This window comes from Berghia stephanieae, chromosome 1, assembly GCF_034508935.2.
Source record: "Berghia stephanieae isolate SIO BIC M18660-M18661 chromosome 1, UCSD_Bste_1.3, whole genome shotgun sequence".
NCBI lineage: Eukaryota > Metazoa > Mollusca > Gastropoda > Nudibranchia > Aeolidiidae > Berghia > Berghia stephanieae.
In genome coordinates, this window is record NC_088360.1 from 40,266,307 (window position 1) to 40,276,616 (window position 10,310).

The window sequence follows — 10,310 nt, forward strand, 5'->3', positions numbered from 1 at the left end:
TTGTTGTTGTTCTTTTTTTCTTCTTCTTCTTCTTTTTTCTTTCTTTCCTTCTTCTTTTCTTCTTTTTTTTCTTTTTTTCTTTGTTTCTTCTTCTTCTTCTTCTTCTTCTTTCTTCTTCTTCTTTTTTCTTCTTCTTCTTCTTCTTCTTCCCCGCCTCCTCCTCGTCTCCTCTCCTTTTCATCTTCTTCTTTTTCTTCATCATCATCATCATCATCATCATCATCATCATCATCATCATCATCATCATCATCATCATCATCATCTTCATCATCATCAAACAACATCAGCATCATCATCATCATCATCATCATCATCAGCTTCTTCTTCGTCTTCTTCTTCTCTTCTTCTTCTTTCTTCTTCTTCTCTTCTTCTTCTTCTTCTTCTTCTTTCTTCTTCTTCTTCTTCTTCTTCTTTTTGTTTCTTTTTTTTCTTTTCTTCTTCTTCATCCTTCTCCTCCTCCTCCTCCTCCAGTTCCTCTTCTTCTATTTTTTTCCCTTTTCATCATCATCATCATCATCATCATCATCATCATCATCATCATCATCATCATCATTATCATCATCGTCGTCGTCGTCTTATCAGACTGAGTATTATTGTTGATGTACATAATATTATCCAAAAGAAATTGATATAAAAAATGTTTGTATTTTCCGAATAACCTTTAAATTTCTCAATAATGCTCAGACGTTTTGGACAACATGGGTGTTTCCTGTTGACATCAGAAATGTAGTTTGATGGATGGATTATCTGTATTCCTCCATGGAATGCCTAGGCGAGGGTATCTTATGATATCGTAGCAGACGAGGTTCTTTTTGTGTGTTTGTTTTTCTTTTCTTTTTCTTTTTTGTTTCATTTTTTTTTGGGGGGGGGGGGGGGGGGGGGGGGAGGGGGGAATCAGAATCATGGAACCAGCAGGTCGGTTATTCCATAACAGGAACGTATCATTGGGGGGAAAAGAATAAATCTGATTGACAACATCAAGGGATAATAAAATACACATCTACTGTCTAGTTTGTATTTTATTTGACTTCATTTGGTATTAAAGAGTCGTTTAAATACTTTGTACCGAGTTATTACAGACATGTCTACTTAAAATGTTTAAAATTCGTAATTTTTAGTAGATAAAAATTGTAGTCACGACTGTAGTTAACTTCAAAAGTTAACAATTCACCACCACAAGGATTAAATAACGCTTCAACATTCTTAATATTATGTAGTCTGGCATAAATTTTCATTTTCAATAAGTTTTTATGACTTCCAGATGCTCACAAAGTTCTGAAATTGTAGCCAACATTTCCTGATTCCACTAATTTTTCGTAATAGTTGGCAGGTCTTTTATTAGTTTTGCCATCCATCGTCTTAACCCTCTCCTTACCATCTACAGCAAAATTGTCACATTTGTTACGACACAATATACATTTTTTCATATTCAGATTAATTTTGTACATCACAATGATCTTTGTTTAATTATTAAGAACATAAAGTTGTTTTCTCGAAAGCTTGTTTGAGTTTTAAAAATCCATTTTTTTGCTGGGTAAGCTTGCCATTTTTGGGAAATTAGTGAAAATGATCGGTAAGGAGAGAGTTGAAGCGGTCTTATTATGTCGGGATGAGTGGGATACTATACAATACTGAATGGAAGCGGTGGATCATAACTGGGACCAATAAGATTTTATAGAATTTGTCACTTTAATGTGATATTAATCCCTTTGAATAAAATACCAAAATTGAATCAAAGCCTCATATTTTGGAATATGAATTCAATTTTCAACACCTAAAAAATCACACCGTCTATACACTATTTTCTGAAACGATTGGTGACACATGCCAGTCGCAACTAGCCTATTATAGTCTTGGGAAATGCTGAAGATTTGATTAATATCCTATCATATCCATGTCAGGAGAGTCATTATAGTCATCGGATGGGGACGAGCTGGAAGGAGAATTATTTCGTAATTATACACTCATATCATGGGCAATAAGCACGCTTAACCCTCATTGCAACAACTGTGCTTAAATCCGAAGGCAACTATACATAGTTTTTAATTTGATTCGAGATTTTTTTCCTTTGTTCGGGAGTCGGGTGTTGGCAACATACCCATTTTCATCGTATCATCTTCTAACAATTTTGACTGGCACTGACTAGGATTGGTAAAACCATATTATTATTTGCAAAGACAACTCTGCTTCACCGTTCGAACATCACATCGGTACTGGTAGTGCTTTGCACCAATTAATGTAAGTTGGAAACACCAGGCTATGAGACAATTTATTACAATAATCATAAATCTTTTTCACAGGACCAATCTTCCTGCCACCCCCCCCCCCCCCCCCCCCCCGAACACTGATACCCAATCATGGTGTCATGTCTTTCACTGCCTAAGTCATATATCAGACTGAGACACATTTGTCATTGATCAGACATAAGGATTCTAAACAATTCAGTTCCCTAAGATAAAGAATTATATCAATCGTTTAACATTAAAGAAATCTGGAGACAATCCGTGCAGACATAAAGGGTGAAGGGGGAGGGGGAGAATGGGTAGATCACCCCTAGCGAAAGGGTTATGTAATTAAAAGAATGTAATTTTTATACTTCAATCTAGGTAATGTATGACAAAGTGTAAATCTAAGTTTGACTCCATCATTCGGAGAGCAGGTAAGGGTTGTTTATGTTAATCTATTAGCTTTATATATATATATATATATATATATATATATATATATATATATATATATATATATATATATATATATGAGTGTTGGTGGGTACTTGTAGGTACGAGAGTGCTCGATAACGTTGGTTACAGCTAATAAAAAATATAAATGGATTCACTCACTTATATGGCCGAAACACATGTTTCTGTGGCTTCCACCCACGTCTCCGGTATGAATATTATGTCCGTAGAATCATACGGATTGGATCTACGGACATAATATGCCGACTGAAGACGCAGGTGGAAGCCACAGAAACATGTGTTTCGGCCATATAAGTGAGTGGATCCATTTATATATATATATATATATATATATATATATATATATATATATATATTACATACATACATACATAAAATATATATATATATATATATATATATATATATATACATATGTGTATGTGTGTGTGTGTGTGTTTAGTTGTTTTTTTAAATTTCCTAATGACTACATGAATAGATTAGGTAAACAAACTAAATGATACGTGAAAAAGATAAACAATTGTGAGCCAATCAAATGAAATGATATCAATGAAATTTTAACTCATCGTTTCAAAACAATACTGCTGTACTCTGGAAAAACCCATTTGTTATCAAAATTTGGTCAGAAAACTCGTCCTTCAAATATCAATAAATTTAAATGACCCTCATTTTGACAAAAACTCTCAAACCTGGGACTTGACGCCTGTTAGGCGATACTATTACAATTTTTTTTTATCCGAATGAGACACCGTTGTTCACGGCCAGGTACTCAGTTTACCCATGAGTAGATGAGAGAATGTGAGTAAAGAGTTTTTTTCCAAGGAGTCAAATATGCGCCAAGCGAGGTTCGAGCCCAGGACCTTCCGATCCGAAAGCGAGTGCCATACCCCAAAACCACACAGCCGCATAATTTTAGTCGGAAACTGTCGTATTCTTAGCATGTTATTCGTCCTGACATGATACCTTTTGAGGCTATGGGTTACATTTAATGAAAGAAATAAACAGCTTTGCGTGGACATGAACGGATATACTGGTGAGTTATATGGTGGCTTATGGATTATTGAATGAGTAAATTGAGAAGATAGTTGAGAGTGGTATGGGGGGTGGGTGGAGGAATGAACTATCGAGTTCTAAAGAATATAAGTTGGACGTCTTGATGATTGCATAAAGATAAAAACCTGTTGGGTGAATGAGTGAGATAGTGAGTGAGTGAGTGTGTGAGTGAGTGGGTGTGTGAGTGAGATAGTGAGTGAATGAGTGTGTGAGTGAGTGGGTGTGTGAGTGAGTGTGTGAGTGAGTGGGTGTGTGAGTGAGATAGTGAGTGAGTGAGTGTGTGAGTGAGTGAGTGAGTGTGTGTGTGAGAGTGAGATAGTGAGTGAGTGTGTGAGTGAGATAGTGAGTGAGTGAGTGAGTGAGTGTGTGAGTGAGATAGTGAGTGAATGAGTGAGATAGTGAGTGATTGAGTGAGTGAGTGAGTGAGTGTGTGAGTGAGATAGTGAGTGAGTGAGTGTGTGAGTGAGATATTGAGTGAGTGGGTGAGTGAGTGGGTGAGTGAGTGAGTGATGGGCTGAATTAGAAAATGAGTGAATGAGAAGGCGATCGATATTGTTTGTAACTTAGTGGATTCATAGGATTCATGAATAAGTGGATTCATTCAAATACATAGATTTCGATAAGATATGAGTAGCTGAAAGATTGTTTTTATCTGACAATCGAAATGAGCGAAGGAATGTATAGAATTCGATTAAATTATTGTTAGTAGAAATATTGGTTGAATTTAACATCACATTTAGCGAAAGAACAACAAATGGACGAAAATTAAAAACATAATAATAATATAATATAATGAACTTATATAGCGCCTAGTTCCAATTTGGAATTGCTCACTGGCGCTTTACATCAACACATCATGTATGATATACAAATATAGAACTGGCATGTTAAAAACACAAAATTCGATGATAACATAATATATTATAATAAAATACATACTAAGAGTCCAAATTATATGCCCTACAGAAAAGCTCAGTTTTTAACCGTTTTCTAAAGATAAGTGGATTTTCACTATTTTTAGTTTCAATATTAGAATATTATTATTATTTAAAAACATAGAATTCGAGAAGGTTAGGGCAGCAAAAAGATTGGTTTGATTTTATTGTATAGGATCTAACAACAGAAATAAATAATACATCTTGGCGAATCAACTAATCAATGTGTAAGGGATGGGGAAGTAGAAGGGGGAAATGGAGAGAGAGAGAGAGAGAGAGAGAGAGAGAGAGAGAGAGAGAGAGAGAGAGAGAAAGAGGGATAGAGACAGAGAGAGAGAGAGAGAAGGGAGAGAGGAGAAGGAGAGAGAGAGAGAGAGAAGGGAGAGAGAGGAGAAGGAGAGAGAGAGAGAGAGAGAGAGAGAGAGAGAGAGACAGAGAGAGAGAGAGGGGGGGGGGGGAACAAGACTTACCATTTAGAGTGTATATAATCCATCCATATATAGCGAATTGGTTTTCAACATGATTCTTTCCATTTCACAAAAAAAAAATGATGACATAATGGAAAACACAAGATTTTAATTAATTTAGTAGATAACTATTCTACCATCTCATGTTTCACTATAATATTTCAATTATATCACTACTTGGCAAAAACTGAATTCGCTTGATATTCGGCGTTTTCTAGATCAGTTCAGCAGCAAATGAAGCTTATAATCATTAAAAAGCAGCTGATATGCAGTTACCCTAAATCACAATTTCACTTGCATTTACTTCGCTCGGATAGATGTCCAATATTCTTATTTACTTAGGCTAAGCTTTCTTTCAGAATTAATTTCAGCAACAGTTAGTTATCAAAATTAATCATGTTAAACGGGGTAAGGTATTTATTTATTTCTCTTATAATCTCAACTGTTTCTCCCTTTAACTGATTGCATAACATTTCTAATTTTCATTAATATTCCTTTTTAACGAGACATGTTTGGCCGAATGAATGAATGGATGAATGAATTTTACATCAAAAGACTCGCCGATTCCAGACCTGCGGTTCTAGATTGCGATGACCAGGGAATGTAAGTCGGATTAACGCAACAGCCGCCACCATCACAACACCACAACACGCGCAGCACTCAGGCGGTATGAATTATGCAAGGGAGAGAACTCCATTGATAGAATGGCATCGACTACTCGGCGAGGCTTATCTCCGCTTGCCTATAATGGCATTTTCCCTTTGATGTAGATCGATGGCGGGTGGTGTTCAATGTTGAATATTGAATCTGAACATTACAGTTTCATAGTTCATTGATCAATTATTATTCTCTAATGACCTGATCATTCCCTTTTACCCATTATGATGTTTTGTTTTGATTTTGTTTTGCGTGTTTTTTTTCTTCTTCAGTTTTTCACCACCAACTCTTATCCTGTTGATTTGATTTGATATTATTACTTAGGTGTCAGCATTTTGTATCTTGATGAAGTAAGTTTGAAACATCGGCCCATAGAGTCGGAGTTTACCATGGGTTACCTTGCGTTAAATGGAAAATAGCAATTTCTTGCTACCTTATGGAAAAGACATTAAAAATACCATAAAGACTCATTTTTATTGGTGGATGGAGAGTGTGAGGTCAGAATAAGAAGCCTATTCTACTCAAATTCGAAATGATATATCGATTGCTCCATCAATTAATTAAGGCATATGACCACCCCCCCCCCCCCCCCCCCCCCCCCCCCCCCCCCCCCCCCCCCCCCACCTACAAAAGAAAAAAGATTTAGTGATAAGTTAGGTGAGTATTTTGTACGAAAATGGTGATTCGTGACAATCTTATCTGGAGCTCATAATTTAATTAGACGTATTCAGACACATCGCCCTTAAGTTTTAAATCAAAATCTAAAAATATGGAATAATACATTTCGATAATATTAATGTCTTATATTTTTGCCTATACAACAGAAACTGAACACTGTGTGACCAGTTAAGACTTATTTCTGGGTCACTTACATTAAATAACGATTTTTTAGATGTTGAGTTTCTATTTTTAGAATGCTCAGTGTAGTTCTCCCGTCTGATTGGTTCATTGTCAACGAACGACCTTCACTTTCAATGCCATAATTAGCATCGAACTTTTTGTAAGAAAGAATGCCTTTCGTTATTATAATTATAAGCAACAATATTCTCGTCTTGATTGGAAGGGAAATTAAATCTCAAGAAAATACGTCAAATGGGATGACGGAAGATTTGTTTGCTTTTTATTTATTTGTTTGTTTTTAATCATAGAACTTCCTTCACTACACTTATGATGATTGGATTTATATGCTTTAACAGTCTGCCGTCACTTCCCTCGTAATGACGGATAATAACTTAGTAACTGGTTCTAAACTATCGGAAAAAATGGCGAACACCCTTATGAAATACTTCTCCGACGAGCATAAAAGTGTATCTAGAGGAGAAAAACATTATAAATTTGATCATGTTTTGACTTTTATACATTCTGATCACATGACATGTGAAAAAGTTCTAGCCAGCATGAAGAATAAAAAAATACTGATTTTCTTTGTTTAGAACTCGTTGCTGGGCGGACGTGACATCAGACTATAGAATCCAATTGTTGATTGATTTCTTAACATGACTTAGTTACGTGTTGCACTTGGATTTTATTCCGTATCCAAAGCACCTCAAAGCTTTATAGTAATGAACAGATGTGTAAGTTGTAGTACAGCAAGCTGACTGTGTGTTCAGTTTGGATGAAGGTTGCTCGCGATCAGGAACATTGCAAGTTGCATGTTGTCAATTGTCACGTGACTCCCTCTCGTTGAAGTGTCTGAGATTTTGGGCTGGACGTGATGAGCTTTCTGAATAAAGGCAAAAAGTACATTCTGGTTTGAAGTTGCAATTCGGAAGTCTCGAAAACGCATTCAAGCATAATATCTGTCGTCGACCTAGAATAAGTGAAACAGGGGAAGGGAATGATGAAAGTTTTTTGAGATTGACAATGACAATGATGATGATGATGATGATGATGATGATGATGATGATGATGATGATGATGATGATGCGCTGTGCATGATGCTGCTGCTGTGCTGTGATGATGATGATGATGATGATGATGATGATGATGATGGTGGTGGTGTTGGTGATGGTGGTGATGATGATGATGTTGATGATGATGATGATGATGATGATGATGATGATGATGATGATGATGATGTGGTGGGTGGTAATGATGATGATGATGATGATGATGATGATGATGATGATGATGATAATGACGATGATGACAATGATTACTATAATAATAATAATAATAATAATAATAATAATAATAATAATAATAATATAATAATAATAATAATAATATAAATTTAAAATAATAATAATTAATTATTAATAATATTATTAATATATTATTATTATATTTATTATATATTTTATTATTATTATTATTATTATATTATTATATATTAATATTATTATTATATTTTATTATTATATTATTATTATTATTATTATTATTAATTATTATTATTATTATTATTATTATTATTATTATTATTATTATTATTATTATTGTCATTATCATTATTAGTATCCTCAAGAGAATTATTGGTTAAATCCGTGAACTTGCAACGATCAATTTAACATCTTTGCTATGAAACATAATTTAAAACTGTGATCAATTATCATGTAGACAAGTGCTAAAATGCGGTATGTCATTTTACCGAAACCCACCGAAAACCCCAAAAACTCATCAAAATCCACAAAAAGTCACCAAAACTCACCGAAACTCACCAAAATCTCACAAGAGTTTTGGTGTTTCGGTGAGTTTCGGCGAGTATTGGTGAGTATATGGTGAGTTTCGGTGAGTTTATAGTGAGCTTTGGTGAATTTATGGTGACTTTTTTACTGAAACTCACCAAAACTCACTCTAAACTCACCATGAACTCACCAAAACTCACGCCAAACTCACCATAAACTCACCAAAGTCACCTAAACACCAAGACTTTGGTGAGTGTCGGTAAAAAGACACACCCCTAAAAAGAACTGAGATAGAACATACCGTCTTAAAACTAACTTAGACTATTATAATGAAAGGATTTAAGACAAAAAATATTTGAAACACGTTATATTGATAACATTTCTTACCTGGAATTCATTGTAGGAAATGTGCCTAGTTTATCGTGAATCTGTTGTGCCTGTATAAAGTCCATGTAAGAATGAAGGCTTGTCCTGTATTAATACTCCTTTCCACCAAATCTCTATTTTGTCCCCTGTGTTTGGTAACAGGTCACAGGCCCCAGCTGCATGACATCAGCTTAATTTTGTAACCAACTGGAAAGAGAAACACCCAGTTTACTGTTTTAAAACTAAAATTCTAAGAAAAGAGAATATGAAGAAACAAGTAGAATCGAATTATTGTTTGAATTACACAGCGAAACCGCTTGAATGGGACGAATGAAATCATCGGGAAATCGGGACGAAATTGAATATAGCAGAAACTGCATTTTCTGTTTATCTTTATTTTTTTTATCTTTGGTTATTGAGAAAAGGTCGTTGTTAAATTTTGTCGGCAATAATTTATAAAAGTAGAAGAAGAAGAAGAAAAAGTATTATTCAATAAGATGTCTGTGTCTTACAAACATTAATTCACAAAGTTTTGGCACTTTGATCTTTACTATCATTTTGAATTAAAACCAAAACTTATACAGAATGAAATGCACCATTGAGCTTCAAACATACAATACTTAGGTCTTAACTTTATGAGTTATAAATTATGTATTATATATTATTATTATTATTATTATTATTATTATTATTATTATTATATTATTATTATTATTATTTATTATTATTATATTATCATTATTATATATTATATATTATTAATATTATAATTTTATGAAATAATAATAATAAATAATAATAATAATAATAATAATAATAATAATAATAATAATAATAATAATAATAATAATAATAATAATAATAATAATAATAATAATAATAATAATGATATGATGATGATAATATAATAATAATAATAATAATAATAATAATAATGATGATAATAATAATAATAATAATAATAATAATAATAATAATAATAATAATAATAATAATAATAATAATAATAATACCATTAGCAATACAGGTTCTATAGATGGTAAAAGCATATCTCGATTACGATTTATATGCCAAAACATAAGATCAAATTAAGCTCACCTCTAACTTCAATGAAGTCAATGTACCCCTTACCTTATCGTGGAACATCCTTCACGACATGACATACACATTTCACACTCCTCGGACATGGCTGTATCAATGCACTGAAAACTACGTCAACAACAACAACAAAAACAATATCGGCACACGTTGATTTTATTTTACTCAGTTGTTAAGTTTTTTAACCACCCTTCCTAACAAATCTCTTTGTATGACCCAGGCTGGGTCATCATAAACCACCATAACAGGGCGCACGTGCAAGGTCGAGTCGGTGGTGAGTAACCTCACGTCATTGAAAAGAACCACTTGTCCTCAGCGATAACCATTCGCCGATCACAATCAGATTCACGTGCCGAAAAAAATTCTAAACGTCACACTGTTTCTTTGTGAAAACGGTATTAAAAAGAG

At 33.8% G+C, this 10,310-nt stretch overlaps 1 long non-coding RNA gene across 1 annotated transcript; it reads right to left on the bottom strand.

Moving 5' to 3' along the window:
• Positions 1-6,683: 6,683 nt before the first annotated feature.
• Positions 6,684-9,011, bottom strand: LOC144974410 (uncharacterized). Its single transcript, XR_013645741.1, has 2 exons — positions 8,826-9,011; positions 6,684-7,621 (listed from the first exon to the last, which is right to left on the bottom strand). It is a non-coding gene; the product is annotated as an uncharacterized LOC144974410 (long non-coding RNA).
• Positions 9,012-10,310: the final 1,299 nt, after the last annotated feature.